Here is a 26,121-nt window from a genome sequence, read left to right as displayed (position 1 = left end):
GTTGAGGCAAAAGACTGGTAGCTCAATGGTGTAAAGCACTGTTGTCACGGATGCAACACCCATATTCTTAAGTATGGTTCAATAAATGTAATACAGAGTCAAAATTATGCTGTTTATTTTATCAAACCCAAGCTCAACTTTGTAATGTATTGTGTATAGTCTCGCTAATGTGTTTGTGATGAAAATGAGATGCGATAGGTGTATATCCTATATAATAAAGCCCTAGCCGCACATGCACACATACCTGCGTGCTTCTGTGATCTCTGCTCTGTGATCAGTAGGTCTGTGGCCAGCAGGAGTGCAGATGCAGCAGCCAGGCGACTCCCCCCTCCCGCCCTCACTCACCACCAAAACCACCACCGCCAAAGCCTCCTCCTTCTGCCCAGCCGGGAGGAGGGCTCCGAGTCGCTGAAGACTGTCCCAGATCAGCTTACACAGTCCCTCAAAAATTAACCTTTTCATCTGAGGCGCGAGGCTGCGGTGACCTTCCTCCCCCGGCTCACTAAGGTTTCATCTTAAGAAATTCAAATGCATTGTTGAAAATGCAAGTGACTATTCTCTGTCATCCTAGACACCCCTGCAACACCCCAACAACACACTCCTGCAGCATAATCAAGTAAAAGTTATAATCAAGTAGGGAGTTGAACTCACAACCGATGGATGATTAGTACAGCACGTTTACTCATTGAGCTACCGAGCTACTTAACTGTAGCCCTAACCCTAACCATAAAGTAGCATCTGATGTCATAGAAGCCGTTAGAATTTTGAAATCGTTTTGGATGTTCATTGGGTGTTCTCAGATCAAATACACCTGTAGATACTTGCAATGATTACCCCTTGTCAAAGCTTGTACCTAAAGCCATTTCTGGAGACTCCCATTCCCAAGTCCCCAACATAGCTCAGTGCTTAAAAGCACTGCATGTATCTTCCAAAGGTCAGGGGTTCAAGTCCTGATTAAGGTTACTAAAGACATAATATTCTTTTTATTTTCCACCCACCCAAACATGCATAGCTAAGCTAAAATATGTGAACCTCACTTCCCAATCTTCATTTATTTAATTTATAACTTGTCATTGTGTTTGGGGGAGGTGAAGTTTCATTAGGTTTACATGGTAAGCTTGTACCTAAAGTCATTTCTGGAGACTCACATTCCCAAATCCCCAACATAGCTCAAGTGCTTAAAAGCAGTGCATGTATTTTCCAAAGGGCAGGGTTCAAGTCCTGACTAAGGTTACCAAAGACATAATATTCATTTTTTTTTCACCCACCCTAACATGCATAGCTAAGCTAAAATATGTGAACCTCACTTCCCAATCTTCATTTATTTAATTTATAACTTGTCATTGTGTTTGGGGGAGGTGAAGTTTCATTAGGTTTACATGGTAAGCTTCTAAGCGTTCTGCTATACTTTTTTGTATAACAGCGATATCGGCGTGGTTTAGGATGTAATCAACAGTGTTGATGTAGTGCGGAGCAGCCGCTGCAAGCACGCCCAAGCAGCACAAAAACGTCATCGCGTTTTTTTGCATTGTGACATCATAGAATCACCCGTTCTTCATACGCAGTTATTTCTCCTAAAATGGCTGCCAGGAGACAGCCAAACTTCAGTACTGAGGACTCCAGGCTGCTGGCCAGGCTCTTTTTGGTCCATGAGCACCACTATTTTAGAGTGGCAGGCCATCGCAGGTCATACCTGCAGTTCAGGAACTCCTGGACCCGCCTGACCCGGCGGTATAACAGAAGAGCCTCATGTCCCAGGGAAGTAAGTATTCCAAGTCAGGCCCTCACAAATAATCATGTAATGATGATGGAAACCTGTCTCAATCAAATTGGTCATGTTATTGTGGGTAAATCTTGATTCCTTTTAAAAACTACAATTGTGCATTATAAAATCTTTTACATTGAATACTGAAATTAAAGCACATCCCAAAGGAGCAGTAGTAGGATTTTAAATGACAAATTCAGCTCATATAAGGCATCTATTCCATTCACAACATGCACACAACTAATTTTTGGGTCATGAACATCGCATTTGTAATAGAAACATCTTGAAATCAACTTTGCCAAAGGAAAACAAATATATTAAAGTGCTACTATGTCATTTCAAATACCTTCAACTTTCCTGTATCAATCTGCTGGTCTAGGGAGATAGTGGCATGAAGTTTAAAGTGACAGCGTCAGTACCCTGACGTCAGGGGTTTCAAGCCACGCTGCTCCTTCTGACCAAACTATTTTATTGCCCCTGCTGCATGATTTTAAGCTCACCAGGACATGCTGTAATGTGGGGCAGTGCTGATAGGCTACAGCCTCAGCACCCTGGGGTTGTGAGTTCAATCCCACACTCCTCCTTGTGATGCTGGCCATGTCACCTCAACCCCCCCCCCCCACTGTCCCAAGTACAGTAGAGAGATAGCGATGCCTCCAGCACAGAAAGGGGAAAATGCTGGAGTACGTGAATACATTCATGTAAAACATGTTGCAGAAGGGGGTGCAGGCAGCAAAGCGGATAGGGGCTCTTGGAGGGCAGCATACTCCATTTTTATGTGCTTATAGAGGTCAATACTTAAGTAAACATGTTATGCCACAGTGCTAGATGGCACTCATCATATCCCTCCCTCTCTGTTCTTTCTCTCTCTCTCTCTATTATCCAGGTTGAGGATCTCAGGAAAAGGGGGTGGCTGCTGAGGCGCCAGGAGCGGGCCTTCCTTGAGGGGGTGAGGGAGGAATTGCGCGCTGAAGATGGTGAGTAATGAGTCCAGCGTGTGTTTCTTTGTGATCAGCCTACCAGAATAAATAGATGAAAATGCTTGAGTAGCTGTAAACCATTCTTAATCATAAAATCTGCAGTAAAGCTGCTATTGTGATATCATGTCACAATGGCTTTATGGTGTTCTATTTGCCTCACTTACTTACGCTACATTTTGATGTTTACAGTGGAGTAGGTGCTTTGCATCCTGTTATTAGCATTTGAAGAAAATAATGTAGTAAAGAATGTCATGTTCAAAAGTGTTGTGGACATATCTGACTGTATCCTATTTCTCTCTTGTCAAGCAGCAGTGCAGGCACCCCCTCAGGAGGCCCCGCAACTAATGGAGGGAGCCCCACCCTGGTCCTCGGCGGAGGAGGAGGAGGAAGAGGAGAGGGAAGAGGAGGAGGAGGAGGAGGCCTGGCAGCCCTCAGGACCACCCACACCGCCTGCCCCACCACTGCCCCCTGGACCTCCACTGCCTGCCCCACCACTGCCCCCTGGACCTCCACTGCCAGCCCCACTACTGCCCCCTGGACTGCCTGCCCCACCACTGCCCCCTGGACCCCCACCGCCTGCCCCACCACTACCTCCAGGACCACCACCACCATCCCCTGTTGGACCTTCCCCTTCCCCCACACATAGCCCTTCCCCTCACTCTCCTGCCCTTCCTGTTCCCATCCCACCCCCTTTCCTTGCTGTTCCCCCCCAGGAGCAGCCCGACCAGCCTCAGGAGGGGGTGGTCAGGGAGATAGAGCCCTACTCTGCCCTCTTGGAAGAGGTGCAGGTATTGAGAGGGTGTGTTGAGAGGATGGAACATGCCCTCTTGCGGCTGGTAGCCGAAAGAGGGCATGGTGCCAGCAGCCATACACCCTCTCAATAAATGCACCTCTTCCGCCCCCCTCGCCTGAGGTAGCTCAAGCTGCTCTTGGGGGACAACCACCCTCTTTTCCTGCGTTATGTGTTATGTAAATAGTTATTTTGTTCAAAAGTTTAAATTTTAAAAAAAGTTTTATATTTGAATAAAAAAATTGTTTAAACTTTCCTGTGTGGTTTTAACCTTGTAGCATCAGCAGTTTAGTGGACAGAGTCCAAGGTAGATAGGGGTTCAGGAGGGACTGCTGAATGGGCCCTTTTCAATATAACAACAAGGTGACATATAGAAAGTTTGACAATCTTTATTGGGGTCTGTCATTCATTCTATTACCTGCTAGCCACTCTGATGTCAAATCATTGCAGAATCTAGGAAAGAAGCAAGTGAATGCAAGGGTATATGCAACTGTAGGTAGATGACGACATCTCAGCTATGATGTGCAAAGTAAGCCAGTCCCTGTTCCAAAGTAAATGGCTACATAAGGAAGAGAATATAAGTCACTGTGGTAGATTTGTTGTTGAGGAATAGGGTTACTGCTAGTAAGAGTTGGCTCCACACCAGGAGAATCCAAATGAGACATGTGGGTTTTTCTTCCTTTCACGGAAGGTGATGGAAGTAAAGGCCACATACCTCAATCTATCCTCCTGGTTCTTGAGCTGCACTATTTTGGTTAAGCAGGTGTGGAAACCACAAAGATGCTCACAGCTGCACTGCTCTCAGTAATACAAAACTCCATCTGACAATACTGCAGTTGCCTGTCTAAGACACCTGAAAACAGAAAAGAGGAGAAGATGGTTTACACAAGGTTCACAAACAGGGGGTTCAACCCCCAAGGTCCATATCTGTCCTCCCTTCCCTGAAGCAATGTATTAACCTCATTTATGTTGAGCTGCTTAGATGTCACCGTGGTATAGTTGTTAAAGCAATAGCCTTAACTCGCTGATGGTGTGGGTTAATATCACCTGTAATCCTCCACTTCTACTGTTTAGAACTCATGTGAGGGAATAGACTAACTGAAAACAAAAAGTTTGTGTGCATATAACAGCAGGAATGCGTGCCATGGTGTTCTATGAGGCCAACATTATCAATTTACTATTGTTCCTGAAAGTCATCAAGGATACCTGTGTGAAGAGAACAATAGAAGTGTGAAACATGTTAGCTTTGTGAACATTTATTTCACTCATCAGAAGAGTGACTCAAGTGAAGAATAGTAGAGTAAGCAAATAAAGGTTACCATATATCATTCTCACCTACAACTGTTTGGCTAGGTGCAAGCTGGTGTGCTGAGCTGCTCGTCTGGTCTCTCTCTGGCAAACACATAGGTGATGAGCAGAGTTAACCTGAAATGAAGAATAGAGAGAAACTGTTAACAAAGACCTATGTCTCCAAAATTAAACACTGAAGTTGTGGCAGAACACACACCTAGAAGTAACAGAGCTGCTAACATACCTTTAGACTCCTTATTAAAAATGGCAGCCATTAGGCACTCATTAGGATTTTCCACCTGAACCATGTACACTGATTGGATGTCCACTGAATGGCAGTGTTTCTCCCCCCCCCCAACACACCCGACCTATTTTTATCAATGAGTTAGTACACAGAACCATTCCTCACCTGATTTTAACTTGCCTGTAATTTGATTTTACAAAGAATTAACTTTAGCTCTATGAGTAAACCCTCTCAGATGTGTGAACACATCCATTTTACTTACATATCCATTTTTCTACCAGCAAAATTTCTACCAGCATGGTCTTTATCAGTCTTCTCAGTCATTTTTGTCAGCCCTGTGGAATGGAGAGTAGGAGATATCAGAAATAAAATAACTATTATAAACAATAGCACACAATGAAAGCCCATAAAGAGAAGTCAGTTTTTCTGGTTGGTTTCTTTAGTTCTATCATAAGGACACCTAAGTAGCTTACAAAATATCATTCTCACCTGGACTTACTATCTGAGCTGCTTCTAGAAAAGATAAAACAACATATTAGAATGACATGTAGCTTGTTAATGGCTCTGTGGAATAGAGAGAAATGGGAGGCAGAGATAGGGAAAAAAATGTAAAAGACTAAGACAGAGTAAAGTCTCAAACATCTGCATAAGCAATAGGACAGAATAGAAAGGAAACACTACTCACCTGGACCTTCTTATACCCATGCACGCCTATGTAGCGTCTGACATCAGTAGGGCGGGAAAACTTTCCCAATGCCTATTGGGCGCCGTTCGGGCGTGGTTGCTTGTCCCGCTTCCTAACCACGCCCATCACACCTCATTGGCTGTCCTATGGGGGTGTGTTTGAACGTGTTCTACAAGTAGCCTGAAAAGATGTCTTCACCTTACAACATGGCTCCAAAACAGAAATCGAATTTCTTGCATGGAGAGTTGGAGATATGGAAAATGGAGGTGGGGCAGACCATGACATTATGAAAGCAGGGAAAGTGGTGGGTGTGGGCATCTGTGTGTAACCTGGCCTGGCCCCTTCTTTTCCCTAACAATTGATTCCCCTCCACACTTAACACAAAACCTAAGTCCTCAACAATCCCTCACACCAACACCCAGAAAAATCCATAAACTAAAGAAATACAGATAATGGGGGTGGGGAGGAGTGTCAAAGGCAGAAGGGAGTATAAAGGAGAACAGCCAAGTCATAGCACAAAGTTTCATCATTGAGGAAACGGAACACCACAAACACCAACTCACATGAGGGGGTCCTACATAGGAAAAATGGCTGTGCCAAAGCTTTCTATATACTATGCACGCCTAATTAGCAGCTGACATCATAGGAACCGTTAGGATTCAAATCTAATTGGATGTGCATTGGATGTCGTTTTGCCATATACAGCTGTAGTGACGTTGTAGTCATTTCCTTCACATCTCTAAGCTTTGATACGAAACTCTATGTTCTAAACAAAGTTACCTCTATAGCTCTATGCCTTAAGGCATTGCTTTTTCATCTTCCATACATCAGGGGGTTCAAGTCTTGAGTAAGGTTAGCAAATAGTTTATATTCATTTCTCAGCCAGGACACCTGGTAACTCTTTAGCCTTGCCTTTACATATCAATATTTTGCTTCAGCTTTTATTATGTGCAGCCCATTGTCTAATATTTAATGCAACCTGTTCTCTCTCATGCTGAACACCCTCCCCCACCAAAAACATCCCCCCCTAACTGGATCATTCTTCAACACCTGTCCAAGCCCTCTGAAGTTTGATTTAACTCATAGCTGTTGGCCAATGCCTATATTGCATCAAAAGAAACACATTCATGAAAGTATCTCATGCACCTGTGGCTGCAGAATGCTGAGGAGAAACAGCAAATTCCACCACTTCTGAGAACTGTTAGGATGCAAGGAAACAAAAGTGAACAACAAACAGCACTGCAATCGGCTCTCTTTTGAAAGCAAAGAAAAAACAGCACACATTATCAGCACTTAAAAAGAGAATAAACAGATACACACCTTAACATTCAAGCTTCCCTCATTGCAAAATGGAGGTCTTCAGTTGCACAAAACTGACCTCATTGTGACCTCATCAATCTGCACCTTCAAAGTAGTATGCCACAATTAAAAGATGTGCTGGGTGTAGAACTCACAACCTCTGGATGTTAGGAGCACAGGCTGGCTCCTAACACATAGAGCTACAGCTGCTTCTACTTAGGTCCATCTCACCACCCTTTCATATCATACTTGACTGAGCTGTCTATGCTCATTAGCTATCATATCAGGATGAACTCAAATAAGTTTAAGCAAAGGAATGCCTAAAGATTTGGAAGGTTTTCAAGTAGAAAACAAATATCAACTATGTATTAAAGAATTGCAGCACAAATGACGCTGATCGGTAAGGGCAAAAAAACACCACTTTTCCGGGTATGACGCCTAAACAGAACAGATTACTTACAGTCATATATCCATTAGTACAGTGCTTAGAATGAAGATTGGCGTGTGAGAAAAATGGAGCTCCACCTCACATGCATTCAAGCACACTTGGGAATATGGGTTTGGGGCTCAGTGAAAGCAGCGCTTTTAACCATTGAGCTACCACTCTTTTGTCTAAGCCTACTATGACATTATAGCTAAACTCCTTTTCCCTTAGCACTTCACTAAGATATGATATGACAAGGGAGCCAGAGACATTGGAGCAAAAGTTGCTGTAGCTCAGTGAGGAAAGGCACTCTTACCAATCTTCCGGGCTTTGAGGGTTCAAATCCCAGCCTGTATTTTACTTGTGGCATATCTACCTTCCAGGTGCACTTTGATGATGCTTTCCACTTCTTATAGGAGTTGAATATAACATTACTGTACAACTTTGCTGTGTAGCAGAAAAATAAACTTTTCCCCCTTCCATGCTAAGAATTTGAGTTCAACTCATCTTATATTTCTCCTTTTAAACATGGCATACTTTGTTAGTTTTTATCATGGTAAAGTATACATTTCTGAAATGGTGAAGAAACAATAATATACAACTGCAGTGTTTTGTCTCTTAGCAGAATTAACGGCCTATAAGAAGCGGTATAAGCAAATCCAAACTGCTATAAGCACAAGAAAGCATTTCTAGCTCAACACGGTAATGCTCCTGTTCTGAGTTCTGACCTCTGAAACTCCCCAGTTCGACTCCCACCTTTGCTCATTTTAATAAGGTCCTAGTTTTTTCCTATTAGCTCTTATAACAGGGTCTACATGGTGGACTTTGCCATTTGTAAGGTGCACATTTCCCTTTCCAGGCAAACCTATTTTCAACTTACCATGGCTCGGACATCCTAAGCATTGATTAGAGCACATTAACCAGGCGATCCACAAATGTCATCTTGCTGTCAGAGGAAAGGTTTCCTCTCATCAATGCAATAAGGGAAGCTGAATGTTAAGGTGTGTATCTGTTTATTCTCTTTTTAAGTGCTGATAATGTGTGCTGATTTTTCTTTGCTTTCAAAAGAGAGCCGATTGCAGTGCTGCTTGTTGAGAAAAAAAAGGGGGTTGTAAAAGCCATGTGTAAATTATATTATTGTTCGGGCAGAAATGTGGTTTGTTATCCATGCAATATAATGTGTTCCATTGACATTATATTTATTAGGACAGAGAAAAGATGAAAATTACCTATTCAAACTCACTATTGGAATTATTGATGAAAAACACAGCGAACGTCTGCCTCGCGTCTAACAAAGAGCTGCAATTACGAAAGTTGAAACGGCATTGAAATCCAAGTTAGACCAGGGTTTCTTACGTCTACATAATACACGATATTTAGACGCAGGCGTTCGCTCAGGTAGCGTCTATCTAGCGTCCCCATTTGGCACGCCCACGGAACGCCCACGTCCAGAGCTGGAGACGGGACTATGCTTTCTGTAGACGTCAGTCCGTCAACTACCTCTTAGGGACGTCTATGTGTCGTTTATTTCCCAATTAACATTAATTAAGACCCTTAACTCCGTAATTATTCACTTACATCGGACGTCCAAAGCACGCCTAAGTTAAACGCAGTAATAGAGAATTTACTCCTAACTGTGTTGGCTGGGCTGAGAACTTTTCAGCGGCCCCTCATATGTAGATTACTAAGGAGGTTTTTTTTCCACATTTTCAACAATATTTAGTTTTTAAATCAAAAGCAAACACCCAGAGAGTAGTAGACAGGACCAGGACAAATGTCAGAAAATACTGTTTCACACAGCGAATGGTGGACTCCTGGAACGCACTCCCGGAAAAGGTTGTGGCGGAAACTACCATTCTAAGATTTAAGGGCAAGTTGGACGCACATCTTCTTGCAAGACATATTGAGGGATACGAGTGACCAAGGTCCTCGTCGGGGAACACCTTGCTGAGCCTCCACGGATGCGGACCACAGGACTAGATGCACCCACGGTCTGATCCGGTGCGGGCATTTCTTATGTTCTTATGTAGAAAACTGAAACAATCTTCCGGAGTCTGTCATAGGGGAAAACACCCTCCAGGGATTCAAGACTAAGTTATACAAGTTCCTGCTGAACAAGGACATACGCTGATAGGGCTAGTCTCAGCGGTTCATAGACATAATCGCGGAAGACAAAGGCGCGCACCGACAACTGAGCGCAAGACGGAGGCGCGCGCCGAAGAAAATTACTGTTTTTAGGGGCTCCGACGGGGGGTTTTGTTGGGGAGCCCCCCCACTTTACTTAATACAGATCACGGCAGCATTGTGGGGGTTTGGGGGTTGTAACCCCAAACATTTTACTGGAAACTTAACTTTTTCCCTAAAAACAGGGAAAAAGTGAAATTTTCAGTAAAATGTGGGGGAGTTACAACCCCCCAAATCCCCCACAACGCCCCCACAATGCGGCGCAATCTGTATTAAGTAAAGTGGGGGGTTACCCCCCATGCCCCCCCCGTCGGAGCCCCTAAAAACAGTAATTTTCTTCGGCGCGCACCTCCGCACTACGCTCAATTGTCTGCGCGCGCCTTTGTCCCGGCGCGCTTTTGACCTGACACCAGTCTCAGCTATGGTGCTGGTCTTAGACCAGAGGGCTGCCGCGTTAGTGGACTGCTGGGCATGATGGACCACTGGTCTGACCCAGCAGCGGCAATTCTTATGTTCTTATGTTATGTTCTTATGAATTACAGCTTTATTTGAATTCCATTGATTGTTGTTAATTTTATGAAGCTGCACTAGAAGTTTTTAGTGCAAGCCGGTGTGGTAAATGCTCCAAATCTATGAGCATTGGACCACTTGCCTTGCCAGCCAACGCTTAAAACCTCTAGCGCAGCTTGATAAAAAGGAGGGGAGGGGGGTGGTAATGTTGCTAAGACTAATATTTTGAAATCTGATTACTCTTCATCTGATGTACCTAGGTTCCTCAAGATTGGCAATGTCGACATCGTTGTTTTGGATAAAATGTGAACTCTTGGATTTGTATTAAAATACTAATCTTACCATGAAGCATCAGGTTTCCAGAATCATTTCTATGGTATTTCATGAACTGAAAATAATCAGGTGCCTTAGGAAGCTCTTGTCTCTCTCATTTTTTGGTTAATAGTGCAATCTTTCATATTTCCTTGTTTTGACTATTGTAATACTCTTACTAGATATTTCCAGAACTCATTTAAACTCTCTGGGTTGCTCAAAATGCCACCACTAGAGTCTTAACTGGAATTGCTAGATATGAAGATATAACGCCTGTTTTAAGTTTATTACGCTGGCTTCCTATAGAGCAGAGAATTGTTTTTAAGGTTTTATGTTTGATTTTTAAAGCTTTTAAAGCAGGGGTGTCCAACCTGCGGCCCAAGGGCCGCATGCGGCCCAGTGAAGTATTTTGTGTGGCCCTGGTCGAGGGCGATGCAGTGTTTTCCTTTGCTGCCCCTGGGTGTTTACCATCTTGCCGGCTCCCTCCTGTGTCTTGCTGCAGCGTTTGGCCCCAGAAACATTTTTTTCGGCCAATGCGGCCCACTGAAGCCAAAAAGTTGGACACCCCTGTTTTAAAGGCTTGGTTTCCCCTATTATTTCTACTATACTTAAATTGTATCAACACCTAGGGCTTTGCGTTCATCAAATGACCTTCTGTTAAATGTTCCTTTCGCCTGATACGCTTAGAGATTTACAGAAGGTCTCTATTCAAAATTGTAAGTCCTGCATTAGGGAATTCTTTGTCACCAGATATTTATGCTTTGTCCAGTTTGGGATCTTTTAAAAAAGAGCTTAAGACCATCTTGATTTTACATGCCTAAGGTGTTAATTCTCAGAAAGCTTTTTAAAACTGTTTTATTTTTAATTTTGATGTATAATTTTTTTTGTTCATAGGTTCTTCAATATCTTATTTTGTATGTTTTTCTGTGATCCGTTAAGAACTTTGGACTGTGCGGAATATAAATATAATACACAAATAAATACCCTTTTAAGTTGAGCTGCCTTCCGTGTCAAGCAGGCTATCAGTTCCCCCAGGCTGTAAAGACTAAACACTATCCCTTTATTAATTCAGGAATTAAACCTTTTGTGCACCTGTTTCCAGGCTAGTCTTTAGCCCTTCACCCATCCTCATTTAACTCTTTAATTGTGTTTGTTAGGCGAAGTGGTGCGTGTATAGGTTTAATCAGTTTAAGGGCAGAGTGCTGATACCCTTGGGGCTTTCAACAACACTTTAATAGGCTCTCTTCAGTGAAGGAGAAAGAAAAGTTTGTAAACGTTTTAAGCTCCACTGTCTGTGAAGTCCTGCAAATTTTGTGTTCCTGAGGATAACCCTGTTAGAGCATGGATGCTTCTCCATGTTAAGTGGGGGGAAGGGGTAAAATGCGGACCTGACGGACCTCGCGGATCTAAACCCGCACGTCCTTAAAAATCTGAGGTCCGTGCCACTTGTAGTTGGTTTCTGGCTCTGACAGACCTCGGTGACAATTTAGCGCTGACGGATCCGTCTCAGCATAGGGAGGGAAAAGTATTAGGATCCGTCAGCGCTACAATGTCACCGAGGTCTGTCAGAGCCAGAGACTAGTGCTAGTGCTGGAGCGAGCTCTAAAACGAATCCTTTAAACTGGTTTCCTGCAGCCCCAGTAAATCGGCTCTGACAGACCTCGGTGACATTATAGCGCTGACGGATCCTAATACTTTTCCCTCCCTATGCTGAGACAGATTTGTCAGCACTAAATTGTCACCGAGGTCTGTAAGAGCCAGAAACCAACTACAAGCGGCATGGACCTCAGATTTTTAAGGACGTGCGGGTTTAGATCCGCGAGGTCTGTCAGGTCCGTGAGGTCCGCGTTTTACCCCCTTACCTTAACTGGAGTTGAGCAGCTTGGATCTCTACTGTACATGAAATTCACTTAGTAAAAAAATAATAATTAAAAAAAAAAAATTATCTCTCCCATCAAGCATCATTCCAGTAACTGTACTGGTCCTGAAGAAAAATAGATTCTTTGTCAATTCAGAAGTTTTTTTTTTTTTTATTGAACCAGTGTAAGAATGACCCAGCAAATTATGTTTATCTTCATGTTTATTATTTATAACCCGCCTTTACCTAAGGCAGGGAACAACAATAACATACATAAAAATAAAGAAGATCACAACAGAATTAATAACACAATCAGAGCGGCACAAATACTGTACATGCCAAGACTTGTCATAAGCGTGGTCAAGAAGTTAGCAATTCAGCATCAGCTTAAAAATAGACATATTCCCTTGCAATTCAGTCCCCCAAAGGTTCCAGTCCTAGTTAATTTAAGTTGCAGTTGGTAGACTTCCCCCTCCGTATTCGTGAATTCCATAGCTACGGATTCGCTTATTCGCGGTTTTAAACCTAAAAATACTTTTTCTTTTTTCAGGCTATTTTAAGCCCTGAAAGGGCCCCCTCCCCCTCTTAAGCCTTACCTGGTGGTCTAGCAGGTTTGGGGGGCAGAAGCGATCTCCCCACGCTCCTGCCCCGTGCAGATCACTTACAGGAAATGGCTCGAGAGACTATGGGAGCTCAAGGCAGCCATTTCCTGTGAGCGATCTGCACGGGGCAGGAGTATGGGAAGATCACTCCTGCCTGAAAACCCGCTAGACCACCAGGTAAGGTTTAAGGGGGGGCTTTCAGGGCTTAAAATAGCCAGGGGAAGCGGGGGTTAGGAGCAGAACCGGCCCAAATATTATTTGCATTTTTTTTAAATATTCGCGGCCCGGCTCTGCCCCTAACCCCCGCGAATACGGAGGGGGAAGTGTAATTGGATACCTCAAGCGAACCAGCATGCACAGAACGTAAATTCCTTGATGGTGTATACTGCTGTAGCTTGTCATGCAAATAAAAAGATGAGTCCTTATATAATCCCCATGTGCACAAATGAAAGCAGCTTAGATTGAATCCACTGCACCACAGGTAACCAGTACAGTTTCTTCAAAAAAGGAGTCACATGTTCCAAAGATGAACCATACAGTTCTATAAAGACTCGGGTTTTGTTAACCAAAGCTAAACCATACAGTAATCAAACTGCTGAGTTCTGTACAAGTTGTAACATTTGCAAACAAGTATTTAGCAAACTCAAATAAATAACATTACAGTAATTGAAAGTTCCCAGTATCATTGTTTGCAGCACTTTTTGAAAGACAGGTAAAAGCAATAAAGGATGTAATTTACTCAGTAAATGTAATTTAAAGTAAAACTCCTAATTACTTGATGGACTTGCAGTCAATAAGACAGGGAGAAGCCCAGAAAGATCCCCAGATTACACATTTGATGCCAAATTTGAATTGTGCCTCCCGCAAGAAAGATTGCTGATGGGCACACAGAGATGGCTCGAGCAATGACAAACATTTCAGTTGTAGAGATGTTCAACCTTATTCAGTTGCTTGTGATCATAACAACATAAGAATTGCCGCTGCTGGGTCAGACCAGTGGTCCATCCTGCCCAGCAGTCCGCTCACACGGCGGCCCCCAGGTCAAAGACCAGTGCTCTAAATGAGTCCAGCCTCACCCGCGTATGTCCCAGTTTAGCAGGAACTTGTCCAGCTTAGTCTTGAAATCCTGGAGGGTGTTTTCCCCTACAACAGACTCCAGAAGAGCATTCCAGTTTTTTACCACTCTCTGGGTGAAGAAGAACTTCCTTATGTTTGTATGGAATCTATCCCCTTTCAACAAGGGGGGCACTCGGAGAAATTGAAAGGGGACAGGTTTAGAACAAATGCTAGGAAGTTCTTTTTCACCCAGAGGGTGGTGGATACATGGAACGCGCTTCCGGAGGCTGTGGTAGGCAGGAGCACGTTACAGGGCTTCAAAGAAGGTTTGGATAGGTTCCTAGAGGACAAAGGGATTGAGGGGTACGGATAGGAGTAGAGGTAGGTTATAGAAATAGTCAGGGACCACTGCTCAGGCAATAGGCCTGATGGGCTGCCATGGGAGCGGACCGCTGGGCGAGATGGACCTCTGATCTGCCTCAGCGGAGGCAACTTCTTATGTTCTTATGTTCTTAACTTTAGAGAGTGTCCTCTCGTTCTCTCTACCTTGGAGAGGGTGAACAATCTGTCCTTATCTACTAAGTCTATCCCCTTTAGTATTTTGAATGTTTCGATCATGTCCCCTCTCAGTATCAGTCTCCATTCCAGTATACTCTCAAAAGGTGATTACAACTGTGCCACTGCAATCAACATCATTTATTTATTTATTTTTGTACCACACAACCTAAAGTTCTTGATGGTTCACAAGAGAACATATATCAGATGTTGTATCATGTTTCTCCAGTTGTCTTACAGGGTTTTGTTTTGTTTGTTTAATTGATCGGCCCAGAAAGTGTTTGAGATCAGAAAATAGTATGAAACTGATTTTAGAGAGCAAGATGTCAATCTCTCATGTTAGGATTGGTGCAGCGATTCTGTCTGTGGCAGGTGCCAAACTTTGGAATGCATTGCAATACTGCACTGGGAGGATGAATTTTAAGAAAATGCTAAAAACTCAATTGTTTGTTAGCACATTCCTGTGTTAGTGCTTTTCTTTTTTCTTCTTTTTTTATGAGCGCTGTTTGCAATTGTGTATGTATGTGGTGTTTAACCTTTTATGATTGTAATCTTTGTAAACCGTATATAAATTTTTAAATAAATATATAAACATAGATAAAACTTAAACATAGTAATCTGCTTGAAGTTTCTTCCTGTAGGTGTCTGATATTCAACAATGGATGAGCTTATTGTTTTGGCTGTTCAGAGCATGCCATGCTGCCGCTAATTACGCCACTCTCTAGGCAGCAAGTTCTTGACACGAAGCGTCTGTCACAGTCTACTCCTATCCCCAGCCTTTCAAACTAGTGTCAAACTTGTAGCGGTCCATGGGTCCAGATAAGTGGCATGGGCCGAGCATACAGTGAGGGCTACCACCAGCTCCAAAAAGCTCACCTTATTTCTCTTGAGTGAATATTATTTGATTTCTTATTTTTATTCTTTTACTTAGATGATGATGATGATGATGAATTAGGACAAGAGTTAACAGTTTGGAAACAAAGTTGTACATTTTTTTATCACTAACATTGTGACTGGAAGTTGATGTCAATGGGCCAAAAAATTGAATATTCTTAACACAGATATAATAAGAAATCCCAGAAGACACTAACAATTGACCTAAAGGTTACAGATATATACTAAACAACATTGCCGATAGTAATAACACTATCATTCACACTATTTTATCATAACTCCCATCCCATAATAATGACACCAATCACTTAGTGGCAAAAAATGGACCGCAACTTTATTCATCTTTTCTCAACAGTTCCATAAATCCATTGGTGATAACAAACATGAAAAAACAGTGTAGCATAACAACAATCATAACCCCTGGAGCTATTCGGTGACGAAATAGCTCCCTTCACAAAAATGTCCCACAATTCCAATTCCCCATCCCAGCAAGGCTCGCAGTGCCACAGAGCCCTGCCACCACCTATGGTGGTGGCGCACATGAGCAGCTCGAAAAAACACCCCGCCCCCCTTCTTTCCATAGCTACACTGATTCAAAACTTGCCCCAAAACATCATATTTCCGCCAAGAAAACTGCGACCACCCTGACCAACCTCCAAAATGAAACCCCCCAACCCCCCAAAATGCCCAACTACAAAAGAGAAGGGGAGGGGAGGGGCGGGAAACATCTTTCCCCTCAAATCCTCAGCCTTCCAACCTCCCTCCCAAACCAAAAATACCGCGATCCCACCAAAATCACCCCTATATTCCCAATCCTCACAAAAACCTCCATCAATCCTCTCTCTCTTTACCACACACAAAGCCCACCTACCTCCTCACTAACCCACCAATCCTGCTAATCCTGCTAACCCACCACTTCCTTCCAATCCCAGACCTTTTCTCCTCCCCTCCCAACTCCACCACATCTGGACTTTAGTTTGCTTTTCAAGCTCGGATCAGGGTTAGGGTGCACTTCCCAAAGAAGCACATTCCAGAAAAGAAGAAGGGAAAAATAACGAAGACACTTTCTCTCTTTTTCTTATACCTGCTGCAAGACTGACTTGGAATAAAGATTCAAAGAGCCTCTTGAGAGGACCTCAATATATGTGGCACCACCACATCAATAGGTAAACAGTGGAATTTTAAATTACAGCCTTAAATAATGAGAAGTTTTGATAGAACTGGGTTTAATCTGAACATTTAACAAAAGAGTTGCAGGAGGTTCAAGTGGACCTTCCATAGTGCCACTGACTGCATTATTTCATTCCCTGTCACCCAATCTTATAGTAGCTGATCGCTTGAGAAATATACTATAATTTACAGTGGTAGAGGTAAGAAAAAAACCCTAAATAATTTTTCCTATGGAGGGTCATTTTCAAAAGGACATCCAAGTCAAAATTAAGACATTGTAGCATCTAGAAAAAATTCATTTTTAAACAGGGAAAAAACATTGGGGTTTCATGTTTGAAAATATGCGAGAATGTCCAGAATAAGCAGCCATTTTCCAAAATAAAACATGCAAATTATGAATGCCAGAAAAAACAGGGCCAAGGACTTTGGCTGGAAGCATTTATACTAAAATGGCCACACAGACATCCCACTGTAACTCCTTGTGATTTTGGGCAAGTCACCTAACCTTCCGTTTCCCCAGGTACAAAATAAGCACCTGTATATAATTTGTAAACCAATTTGATTATAACCACAGAAAGGAGGTATATCAAGCCTCAGTTCCTTTTCCTTTCATATTCCTTGCAATGTTTTATATTAAATGGCGAGCTTTCCAAATACATGAAAATACCTATTGTACCTAAATGCTTGCTGTGACTTTAATATTTAGGTATATCTCTGTTTCTGGAGGGCTCACAATTTAAAGGGTTAAAAAAGAGAGATTGAGTAGGATTTCAATCTGGGTCCCCTGGTTTACAGTTCAATACACTGATTACTAGGCTATCCTTCCGACATGCTTACTTTCATGATGTCCACTAGTGCTGCCCGATTCAGGGGAAACATTTTTGATTCGATTCAGCCTATTGAATCGATTTTTCGATTCAGTTTTCCTGCCCAATTGGGTGTTATTTTCAAACATCCTGGTGGGTTTATTTTATAGCTTCTTCACCCCCTTTGCCCTCTCCTACCCACACTGGCGCTGTGGTGTAAACAAAATAAACAAACAAAAAAGACTTTTCCTCTCTCTGTTAAATCCTAGCTCATGTTTACGGTCTAACACTAACTCTGGCAGGATACACATTTCAAATCTGACATATTGTTATCACAAAACAGAAAATAAAATTATTTTTTCTACCTTTTGTTGTCTGGTCATTATTCAAATCATGTTGGTCCCAGGCTCTGATTGTCTTCTGATAACTTGCTTGCATGGGTCTCCTGCCCATTTGTTGTTTTCTTCTTTTTCGGTGCTAACTATCCATCTTCCATCTCTATCCTCCTCTTCCATTTCCCTTCCCTCTCCTGGAGGTCTGACATCTTTCTTTTTTTTCATCCCCATCCCCACAGCTGCAGCGATGGACCCTACCATCCCCAGTTCCACCATCTCTCCTTTTCTCAAGTACTTTTCATCCAGCGTCTCTCATTCCTTCCCCACCACCCCAGGGTTCACCAGCTATCCCTTTCTCTTCCCAACTACCCTCCTATCCAGTTTCTCTATCCCCTACCTCCTTCCATACCATCCCTTTTGTCCAACTTCTCTCCCTTTCTGTTCCTTCCTTCCCTAAATCCCATTGTCCACCATCTCGCTCTCTCCTCTGTTTATAGACCCATTATTTCTTTCCCTCCCCCCATGTCTGGTATGTGCACTTCTCTTTGAACCCCCTTCCCTCACTCCTTCCATGTACTTCTACACCAGGGCCCCCCTTCTCCAAAGGCCTGGCCCCCCCAAAGGCCTGCACTCCCCTGAAGGCCTGCACCCCTCCGAAGGCCTGCATTCCCCTCAAGGCCTGGTCCCCCACCACAAAGGCCTGGTCCGGTCCCCCCCTCCCGAAGCCCTGCATGTATACTGCCCCCCCCCCCGTCCTCCTGCTCTTACCTTAAGATAATCAGCAGCCTGCAGAGAGGATCGCAGTGCTGTAGCGATCCTTGCAGGCTGCCATCGTCCTTAGCACCATGTTCGCTCTACCGTGGTCCCGCACCTCCTCTGACGTCAGGGGCAGGATTGCGGCAGAGCCAACGTGGTGCTGAGGATGACAGCAGCTTGCAAAAATCGCTACTGCACCGCGATCCTCTCTGCGGGCTGCTGATTATCTTAAGGTAAGAGCGGGAGGACTGGGGGGAAGCCGGAGGATGCTGCAATGGCCTATGCAGCACTTTCTGACTGACCCTCCCTCCTTGCCCCCTAAAGCAGGAGCGGCAGCAACAGACCAGCAAGGGGCAGCGATGCCACTCCTGCTTTAGGGGGGGCGAGAGGGAGGGTTGATAACTGAATCGGCGAGGCCAATTTTTTTTTTTTTTTAAACAAATCAATTCGAATCGATGAATCGATTCAAATTGGAATTCGGACAGCACTAATGCCCACAATACCTGATTTTGACAGGGAGCCTAATTTCCTTTTCTGGTGTAACTTTCAGGAGAAAGGGAAGGGAATAGTAACCACTGGAGGATTATGGAGATGTCATGCTTAATATATCCAGTGGTCAGCTACTCAATCAGGGCATCTTTTTATACTCTGGATGTAATTGAAGCAGGTTTAACTAAGGATACCCTCTTTTTTTACATGGACATTTTTTTTTTCCATTCAATTATTGCTACTGAACATTCCAAATTTTGCCCTCCCTAGTCAATTGCTAAACATGCCCATAACACCCCTTTCTATTTGGACAAACTGCAGTATAAAATGTCCAAATTTTGCCTTTCAAAAATCATGATTTCGACATTTTGGGGCCATTTTGAGGTGTCATTTTGCTTTGAAAATTAGCGCAAAAAAGAAGGAGAGACTGCAGAACAGATGTATGTGAAACAGGCTTTTATTCAGTTAATGAAGCACAATATAATGACATTCATCCATAAACAATCCACATAAGCTTAAAATGAGTGGGGACCCATCAAGGTCCGTGTTTTAGTTAAAACATCTTCCTTAGGGGTCCTAATAATGTAAACAACAGTAAATGAGTAATGATAGTGATGAAGGTATTGATGTTTCTGAGAAAGGTGGATAGGACACCCCCTTCCCCCATGTGTGCCATACCCTTTGTGTGATACACCTGAGAGAATTAGGAGAGAAATAGAAAAGGATGCTGGGGAAGGTGAGGGAGAGAGATAGAAAGCAAATTATGGCACAATACTAAAATGATTTTAATTCAGTGATTGCTTTAGTTTAGAAACTGGACATAGCATGCTAAAAATTTTGAAATTAAAAATGTATACATTGTTTATTAGGCAGATTCTCCACATACCCTCGCCCTCCCCCCCCCCCCCCCCCCCCCCCATATTTTGAAAGCTTCACTGCTCCCGTGCATGGTGGCTATTTAAGGGTACGCTTTCTTTATTCAGATAGTGCCTCTGAACACTCTTACAATCCACCTCAGCACTACCCAGACTGTGCCAGAGTAGAGCAAGGGAACAGCCAGAAGTTATCAATTTAATAGTTATATTCAGACTTTTATCTGCAAAACTGTCTGGACATAATGAGAGAGTAAAGCGGTGGATGCTGCTATACTACGAATTGCTGGCATTCCAGAAAACTTTCCTCTGTGTGTTTGCAATCTTTTCTGAATGACAACTGACATTCTGGTTTCCAATATCTTGGATGTTTTCATGCTGTTTATTTGCATGTCCTATCAATATCTAAATGTCATGAAAACAAGTGTGCCTGAAATAATAAAGAAGTCTCTTGGAGTAGAGCAGTAATTGAGCGTGTACAGGAATTTGCAAGAAAGAGCCAGGCTATAGAATTATTCACTCCCTACGTAAGGATGACTGCCAATAACTCTATGCAAAAGATGAGCCAACTTCCTAAAAAGAATTTCTAAAGTAATGTATTGAAGCTGGAAACATTTAGGGGTAATTTTATCAAGGAATTTTCATATATAAACTCAATTGTACATGCATAAAAGTGTCTTACAACATCCCAGAGAGTGGATGAGAACTGGAACGCTCTTCCGGAGTCTGTCATAGGGGAAAACACCCTCCAGGGATTCATAGGGGAAAACACCCTCCAGGGATTCAAGACAAAGTTAGACAAGTTCCTACTGAACCAGAACATACGCAGGTAGGGCTACTCTCAGTTAGGGCGCTGGTCTTTGACCAGAGGGCCACCGTGTGAGCGGACTGCTGGGCATGATGGACAACAGCGGCAATTCTTATGTTCTTATGTTAGGGAGTTTACTTTTGGTGGAGTGCAGGCGGAGTAACACAATATGGCCCATCTAGGCTTAAATGACGTACCTCGCCGCTCTAAGGCCCTCTTTTACTAAGGCGCGTTAACCGATTGGCATGCGCTAAACGCTAACGCATGCACATTAGTCTATGGACGCGTTAGCGTTTAGCGCACACTAATTTGATTAGCGCACGCTAATCGGTTAGTGCACCTTAGTAAAAGAGGGGGGTAAGCGCCTAACAAAATTTTTAATTGGCTTGTTAAAGAAAGTGCCATTAAAGAAAGTGCCATTAAAAACTATTCAAAAATTAATTAGCTGATATGTGTCTAACTCAGTTGGCATCTACTCCAAGGCACCTACCAGTAAGAAGGTGCGGTTAGGGGTGGATTTGGGATGAATTTTGGGCATGGTTTGACTTAGTCATACTCATTTAGACCAAGAAAAACCTGAACTAAATGGGACTGCACCTAAAGTTTAAACACCTACCAATGCCTAAGAGTGTTTTGGTTCCACTTGGTATGATTCTATAAATAGCACCTATAGCACCTAGCGGAGGATTGACAATTCTGCTCAATGGCACATAGCAGTTAGGTGCCATTTATAGAATCAGGACCTGTATGCATAGCTTCTAAAATACACCATCAATCCACAACGGCATATAATAAACTTCAAAGTGCCTAATTTCTAAGTGATCTTTTTTTCAAATAATACCTTTCTAAGTAACTCTATGGTCTTCAGTTCCAGCCAACCACCAGCCAAACTTTTCTTATACAATTTTAAAACTTTTGTACTTAGCTTTAGCTATTTCTTCATTCTTTTTTTGAACCTCGAGAAGGACCTTAGGTTCAACCAATTTTGCCCAAAGGCTTTTTCAAGAACGGGTCCCCTAAAAATAAGAGGCAAGAGTTGGTAAAGTTTCATTGTTCTACAACTTTAAACTAATCCCTCACTATCATAGCAGTTCTAGTTTTAGAAGTAAAATTACCCCTTTTGTTTTGCTCCACAGCATCCCGACGTGTGTTCTTCTATGTAAAGATGGCCACAGCATTTTTTAGTTCTGTTTAAATCAGGTGACTCATTAACTACCTCACTGATGACATCAGTTCAGTGGGAGGAGCCTAAACTAGTGTCATCCATTCTATTTCTAAATTTAATCCTCCTGGATGCACCGTATTCAGAGTGTATATCCAGCGTTGTTCTTTGAAATTTAATCTGTTCTCATTGTAACCACCCTCCCATCCTTCTTTTATACAATCTATGACCCTCCATCTTAAATCATCTATGGTGTGAGCTTTTTCCATCCAGTGCTGGTCTAGAGGTGCCTGGATGCTCTCTGTAGCTATACGTGACTTGTGTTCATTTAGTCTAATGTGCACTGGTCTACTACTTCTCCCCACATATATGAGCCCACATGGGCATGTGATGGCATATACTACATTATGAGATTTGCATGTAGTTAGCATACGAGCTTTAATCTTGATGTCTCTGTTGAGAGGATTCCACATATGGCCCTCAATAGTTTTTGTGCACCATTGACAACGGCCGCATCTGACATGATTGCCATCCTCTCGATCGTAACTGGCTTCCTCATACCTATACTTGGAAAGGCGCTCCCCTAAATTCTGTCCTCTGTTGAAGGCGATCATAGAAAATTCTTCCTCAAAAGTAGGTATCAATTGGAGTATATGCTACTTTTGATTTAAGACTAAATGAACACAAGTCACGTATAGCTACAGAGAGCATCCAGGCACCTCTAGTCCAGCACTGGATGGAAAAAGCTCACACCATAGATGATTTAAGATGGAGGGTCATAGATTGTATAAAAGAAGGATGGGAGGGTGGTTACATTGAGAACAGATTAAATTTCAAAGAACAACGCTGGATATACATTACATTACATTACATTTGTGATTTCTATTCCACCTGTGCCTTGCGGTTCTAAGCGGATTACAATTAAAAGAGATCAGAACATTACCGAGAGAATTACATTACAACGATTTAAGTAAATTACATGTTGTGGTATGGAAATACAAGTATAAGATATCTGGATTTATCGATAGAATAACTTGACAGGGTTCAAGTAGTTACAAGGTTCAGTGGGGAAAACAATATAGGCAACTGAAGAAAGGTACCTAACTGTGAAGGAATCAGTTAAGTGGATACCTAAGGGAGATGCTTATTTAGGAGAAGGTTAAATGGATACCTAAGGGAGATGCTTATTTAGGAGTTTGGATATTTTTAGTAAATGAGGTTCAAGGGGATGACTAGTGTGTTATTTGCTGGGGAGAGTGCATGTGCGATTGGGGAGGGGAATATTAAGTAAGGATGTGTTTTTTGAAAAGAAATGTTTTGATTTCTTTTCGGAACACTTTGATGTCTGTTGTTTTGATCATCAGTTTGGTGATGGTGGGGTCAATTTTCGCTGCCTGAGTTGCTAGAAGGCTGTCGTAAAGTTTCTTACGTCGGGTACCATTATGAGGGGGGAAGGTGAAAAGATTCTGAGTTCTTCTTGATCTGGGTAGTCGGTAGCGGCAAAGACGGTTGTTCAGGTACTCCGAATACGGTGCATTCAAGAGGATTAAATTTAGAAATAGAATGGATGACACTAGTTTAGGCTCCTCCCACTGAATTGATGTCCTCAGTGAGGTAGTTAATGAGTTACCTGATTTAAACAGAACCAAAAAATGCCGCGGCCATCTTTACCTAAAAGAACACACGGCGGGATGCTGTGGAGCAAAACAAAATGGGTACTTTTACTTATAAAACTAGGACTGCTAAGATATTGAGGGATTAGTTTAAAGTTTTAGAACAATGAAACTGATGCATTTACCTACTCTTGCCTCTTATTTTTAGGGGACCCGTTCTTGAAAAAGCCTTTGGGCGAAACTGGTTGAACCTTAAGGTCCTTCCCGAGGTTTATAAAAAGAATGAAGAAATAGCTAAAGCTAAGTACAAAAGTTTTAAAGTTGTATAAGAAAAGTTTATCGATTTGCACAAAACATAGAATATAGAGCACAAGCACTTTAAAAAAAAAAACCTAAGGTCTGATGATGAATAAAAGCCAGAAAGAGAAACAAGCCTTCAAATAATTTGGCTGGTGGTTGGCTGGAACTGAAGTCCATAGAGGTACTTAGAAAGGTATTATCTGAAAAAAAGATCACTTAGAAATTAGGCACTTTGAAGTTTATTCTATGCCGTTGTGGATTGATGGTGTATATAGCATAGACCAGTGGTTCCCAACCCTGTCCTGGAGGAACACCAGGCCAATTGGGTTTTCAGGCTAGCCCTAATGAATATGCATGAAGCAAATTTGCATGCCTATCACTTCCATCATATGCAAATCTCTCTCATGCATATTCATTAGGGCTAGCCTGAAAACCCGATTGGCCTGGTGTTCCTCCAGGACAGGGTTGGGAATCACTGACATAGACAACGTCATACACAACATTGGGCTATTTTAATACATTAGCTTCTAAAATAGACATGTATGAGTGGACCTCATTCATGTGCATTTTACCTGTGATTATGCTGACTTTTATGAGGCTATTTTATAAAGACACACAGGCATCAGTTGTCGGTACAAAAATAGCCTCAAACTAGGTGCCTCCGTGGACTTCTCCTAGTGGGTAATTTTGCAACAAAGATGGTACTTGACATCTTCTGGGTAGGTTTTCCTGTATTTTTAATGATTTGTTATCTTTAATGATTGTTGTTTGTAGTAATACACTTCTGAATGAATGAATAAGAACATAAGAATTGCCGCTGCTGGGTCGAACCAGTGGCCCATTGTGCCCAGCAGTCCGCTCACACGATGGCCCTCTGGTCAAACAAGATCTGCCTTTGTTGAAACTGTGCTGGCTGGTCCCCCATCAAACTGTGTCCGTCAAGGTGATCAATGATGCGGTCCTTTATCAGTGCCTCTACCATCTTTCCTGGTACCGAGGTCAGACTCACCGGTCTGTAGCTTCCAGGGTCTCCCCTCGAACCATTCCCGAAGATCGGCGCAACATTCGCCACCTTCTTGTCCTCTGGAATCTATCCCGATTTGATCGACAGATTGGCTATTAGTTGAAGCAGTCCAGCTATGGTCCCTCTCAGTTCCTTGATGATCCTCAGATGGATGCCATCTGGACCCAGGGATTCATCGCTTTTAAGCCTATCAATCTGCCTGCATGCCTCTTCTAGACTGACCATCAGTTTCCCGTTCTTACCTCCAGCATATAGCTTGATGGGTTTCGGCATGCCATGCATGTCCTCTTCGGTAAAAACAGACAAAAAATGTGTTCAGTCTGTCGGCGATTGCCTTGACTTCCCTTAGCGCTCCCCCTATTCCCTGGTCATCCAATGGTTCCACCGCTTCCCTCGTCGGTCGTTTCCCTCCAATATATCAAAAGAACGGCTTGAAGTTTTTCACCTTCTTGGCTATTTTTTCCTCGTAGTCTCTTTTGGCCCCTTTTACCACCTTATGGCACCTGCGTTGATGTTGTTTGTGCTTGTTCCAGTTTTCGTCTGTTTTTTTAATCTTTTCTATTCCTTAAACAAGGCTTTTTAAAATCTCTGATCGCTTCCTTTACCTCTACAGTGAGCCATGCTGGTTCTTTTTTCTCTTTGATCCCTTGTTGATACACAGTATATATAGATTTTGCGCCTCGGTGATCGTATCCTTAAAAGGAGACCAAGCTTGCTCTAGCGTCTTTACAGTGTTTATCCTCTTCTTAATCTTCTTCCCCACCATGCGTCTCATCCCTTCGTAATGCCCTTTTCGGAAGTTTAGCGCCGTGGCTGTCATTCTGGACCGATGTTTCGCCCCTATTTCCAGGTTGAAGCAAATTGTATTGTGATCGCTGTTTCCCAGCATCCCTTCTACTTCTACATCTTGTGCCGGTCCTCGCAGTCCATTTAGAATTAGGTCCAGAACTGCGTTTCCTCTTTTCTATTCATTGAATGGAACTCTTTTCTGCCTTTGTTCAGACTTGTCTTTTGAGGGAAAGAATCAGATGGTTTATGGCTTATTAATCTTGTTATACCGCACGTTCATTTTAATGGTCCAAGCAGTTTACAAAATACAATTAAATATTAAGAAAAAAATATATATATATACATACAGTATATATAAAGGAACTCTATTGTTATATAAGATAGACCTATACCAGAAAACATTCACTCCTAAATAAAATAACAATATCATTAAGATTTAAGATTTCACAGGACTGCTGACTGAGGATCCAAAACATTTAGAAAATATGAGTGAAATCAGATTGATTCTAATCTTGTCCAAATGCTTCTTTAAAAACAACTGTGATGGTG

This window comes from Geotrypetes seraphini, chromosome 10, assembly GCF_902459505.1.
Source record: "Geotrypetes seraphini chromosome 10, aGeoSer1.1, whole genome shotgun sequence".
Lineage (NCBI taxonomy): Eukaryota > Metazoa > Chordata > Amphibia > Gymnophiona > Dermophiidae > Geotrypetes > Geotrypetes seraphini.
This window is presented reverse-complemented; position numbering follows the sequence as displayed.